Here is a 4,537-nt window from a genome sequence, read left to right as displayed (position 1 = left end):
CATTCATGATTTTATCTATTTGGGTCATCTCCCTTTTCTCTTTGAGAAGCCTGGTTAGAGGTTTATCAATTTTGTTTCTTTTTTCAAGAAACCAACTCTTGGTTTCGTTGATCTGCTCTACAGTTTTTTTAGATTCTATATTGTTTATTTCTGCTTTGATCTTTATTATTTCTCTTCATCTGCTGGGTTTAGAGTGTCTTTGCTGTTCTGCTTGTATTTCCTTTAGGTATGCCGTTAGATTTTATATTTGGGATTTTTCTTGTTTCTTGAGATAGGCCTGGATTGCAATGTATTTTCCTCTCAGGACTGCCTTCATTGCATCCCAAAGCATTTGGATTGTTGTATTTTCATTTTCATTTGTTTCCATATATTTTTAAATTTCTTCTCTAATTGCCTGGTTGACCCACTCATTCGTTAGTAGGGTGTTCTTTAACCTCCATGCTTTTGGAGGTTTTCCAGACTTTTTCCTGTGGTTGATTTCAAGCTTCATATCATTGTGGTCTGAAAGTATACATGATATGATTTCAATTCTTGTATACTTATGAAGGGCTGTTTTGTGACCCAGTATGTGATCTATCTTGGAGAATGTTCCATGTGCACTCAAGAAGAAAGTATATTCTGTTGCTTTGGGATGCAGAGTTCTAAATATATCTGTCAAGTCCATCTGATCCAATGTATCATTCAGGGCCCTTGTTTCTTTATTGACCATGTGTCTAGATGATCTGTCCATTTCTGTAAGTGGAGTGTTAAAGTCCCCTGCAATTACCACATTCTTATCAATAAGGTTGCTTATGTTTATGAGTAATTGTTTTATATATTTGGGGGCTCCCGTATTCGGCGCATAGACATTTATAATTGTTAGCTCTTGCTGATGGATAGACCCTGTAATTAGTATATAATGCCCTTCTTCATCTCTTGTTACAGCCTTTAATTTAAAGTCTAGTTTGTCTGATATAAGTATGGCTACTCCAGCTTTCTTTTGACTTCCAGTGGCATGATAAATAGTTCTCCATTCCCTCACTCTCAATCTGAAGGTGTCCTCAGGTCTAAAATGAGTCTCTTGTAGACAGCCAATAGATGGGTCTTGTTTTTTTATCCATTCTGATACCCTATGTCTTTTGGTTGGAGCATTTAATCCATTTACATTCAGTGTTATTATAGAAAGATATGGGTTTAGAGTCATTGTGATGTCTGTAGGTTTCATGCTTGTAGCCATGTCTCTGGTACTTTGTCTCACAGGATTCCCCTTAGGATTTCTTGTAAGGCTGGTTTAGTGGTGATGAATTCCTTCAGTTTTTGTTTGTTTGGGAAGACCTTTATCTCTCCTTCTATTCTAAATGACAGACTTGCTGGAGAAAGGATTCTCGGCTGCATATTATTTTCTGTTCATCACATTGAAGATCTCCTGCCATTCCTTTCTGGCCTGTCAAGTTTCAGAAGAGAGATCAGTCACGAGTCTTATAGGTCTCCCTTTATATGTGAGGGTACGTTTATCCTTTGCTGCTTTCAGAATTTTCTTTTTATCCTTGTATTTTGCCAGTTTCACTATGGTATGTCAGGCAGAAGATCGATTCAAGTTACATCTGAAGGGACTTCTCTGTGCCTCTTGGATTTCAATGCCTTTTTCCTTCCCCAGTTCAGGGAAGTTCTCAGCTATTATTTCTTCAACTACACCTTCAGCACCTTTCCCTCTCTTTTTCTCCTCTGGAATACCAGTTATGCATATATTACTTCTCTTTAGTGCATCAATTAGTTTTCTAATTTTCCCCTCATACTCCTGGATTTTTTTATCTCTCTTTTTCTCAGCTTCCTCTTTTTCCATAATTTTATCTTCTAGTACACCTATCCTCTCCTCTGTCTCTTCAATCCGAGCTGTGGACGTTTCCAGTTTATTTTGCATCTCGTTTAAAGTGGTTTTCAGCTCTTCCTGACTGTTCCTTAATCCCTTGATCTCTGTAGGAATAGATTCTCTGCTGTCCTCTATACTGTTTTCAAGCCCAGCGATTAATTTTATGACTATTATTCTAAATTCACTTTCTGTTATATTGTATAAATCCTTTTTGATCAGTTCGTTAGCTGTTGTTATTTCCTGGAGATTCTATTGAGGGGAATTCTTCCGTTTTGTCATTTTGGATAGTCCCTGGAGTGGTGAGGGCTTGCAGGGCACTTCCCGTGTGCTGTCTTGAATAACTGGAGTTGGTGGGCGGGTCGCAGCCAGACCTGATGTCTGCCCCCAGCCCACCACTGTGGCCATAGTCAGACTGGTGTGTACCTTCTCTTCCCCTTTCCCAGGGGCAGGATTCACTGTGGGGTGGTGTGGCCCATCTGGGCTACTTGCACACTGCCAGGCTTGTGGTGCTGGGGATCTGGCCTCTTAGCTGGGGTGGATAGGCAAGGTGCACGGGGGCGGGAGGGGCAGGCTTAGCTTGATTCTTCTTCAGTGATCCACTTCAGGAGGGGCCCTGTGGCAGCGGGAGGGAGTCAGACCCGCTGCCAGAGGGATGGAACCGTGGAAGCACAGCCATTGGGTGTTTGAGCGGTGCAAGCAAGTTCCTTGGAAGGAACTGATTCCCTTTGGGATTTTGGCTGGGGGATGGGCAAGGGAGATGGCGCTTTTGAGCGCCTTTGTTCCCCGCCAAGCTGAGCTCTGTCCTCAGGGGCTCAACAACTCTCCCTTCTGTTGTCCTCCAGCCCTCCTGCTCTCCAAGCAGAGCTGTTAGCTTATAACCTTCCAGATGTTAAGTCCCGCTGGCTGTCAGAACACACTCCGTCCAGCCCCTCAGCTTTCTCCAGCCAGACTCGGGGGCTCTGCTTGGCCGGCTGGCCGCCCCTCTGCCCCAGCTCCCTCCCGCCAGTCCGTGTAGTGTGCACTGCCTCACTGCCCTTCCTACCCTCTTCCGTGGGCCTCTCATCTGCGCTTGGCTCTAGAGACTCCATTCTGCTAGTCTTTTGGCGGTTTTCTGGGTTATTTAGGCAGGTGTAGGTGGAATCTAAGTGACCAGCAGGACGCAGTGAGCCTAGCATCCTCCTACGCCGCCATCTTCCCTTCGATGAATGATTCTTTTAATGTACTGCTGAATTTGATTTGCCCGTATTCTGTTGAGATATTTTGTGTCCAAATTCCTCAGGGGTTTTGGACTGTAATTCTCTTTTGTAGTGGAGTCTTTGTCTGTTTTAGGAATCAAGGTAATCCTGGCCTTATAAAATGACTTTGGAAGTTTTCCTTCAATTTCTTTTTCTTTTTTTTTATGAAATTTATTGTCACATTGGTTTCCATACAACCCCAGTGCTCATCCCAAAAAATGCCCTCTTCAATACCCATCACTCACCATCCCCTCCCTCCCATCCCCTCCATTTCTATTTTTTGAAGTAGTTTGAGAAGAATAGGTATTAATTGTTCTTTAAATGTTTGGTAGAATTCCCCTGTGAAGACATCTGGCCCTAGACTTTTGTTTTTTGGCATGTTCTTTATTATGGATTCAATTTCTTTGCTGGTTATAAATCTGTTCAAATTTTCTGTTTCTTCCTGTTTCAGTTTGGGTAATTTCTATGTTTCTAAGAATGTATCCATTTCTTCCAGAGTGTCTAATTTGTTTGCATATAGCTTTTCATAACATTCTCATATAATTGCTTGTATTTCTGTAGTTTTGGTTGTTATTTCTCCTGTCTCATTTGTGATTTTACTAGGATAATTTTACATTTTTTGATAAGAATGGCTAGGAGTTTATCAATTTCAGTAATTTTTTTCAAAGAACAAGCTCATGGTGTCCTTGATCTATTTTTTTTGGGGGGGGGGTCTGTATCATATTTCTGTTCGAATCTTTATTCTTTCCCTTCTTTTGCTGGACTTAGGCTTATTTTTTTTCTTTTTTCTAGCTCCTTTAGGTGTAATATTTGTTTCTTTATCTGAGATATTTTCTTGCTCATTGAGGTAGCCTGTATTGACATATACTTCCCTCGTAGGACTGCTTTTGCTGCATCACAAAGGTTTTAGACCATTGTGATTTAATTTTTGTTTTTCCACGTGTTTTTTTTAATATATGAAGTTTATTGTCAAATTGGTTTCCATACAACACCCAGTGCTCATCCCAAAAGAGGTCCTCCTCAATACCCATCACCCACCCTCACCTCCTTCCCACCCACATCAACCCTCAGTTTGTTCTCAGTTTTTAAGATTCTCTTATGCTTTGGCTATCTCCCACCCTAACCTCTTTTTTTTCCTGCCCCTCCCGCATGGGTTTCTGTTAAGTTTCTCAGGATCCACATAAGAGCAAAAACATATGGTGTCTTTCTCTATATGGCTTATTTCACTTAGCATCACACTCTCCAGTTCCATCCACGTTGCTACAAAGAGCCATATTTCATTCTTTCTCATTGCCACGTAGTACTGCATTGTGTATCTAAACCACAATTTCTTTATCCATTCATCAGTTAATGGAATTTTAGGCTTTTTCCACAATTTGGCTATTGTTGAGGGTGCTGCTATCAACATTGGGGTACAAGTGTCCCCAAGCATCAGTACTCCTGTATCCCTTGG

This window comes from Panthera pardus, unplaced genomic scaffold, assembly GCF_024362965.1.
Source record: "Panthera pardus isolate Hobbes unplaced genomic scaffold, ASM2436296v1 HiC_scaffold_27, whole genome shotgun sequence".
Classification (NCBI taxonomy): domain Eukaryota; kingdom Metazoa; phylum Chordata; class Mammalia; order Carnivora; family Felidae; genus Panthera; species Panthera pardus.
The sequence above is the reverse complement of the archived record's forward strand: the minus strand, read 5'-3'. Positions refer to the sequence as shown.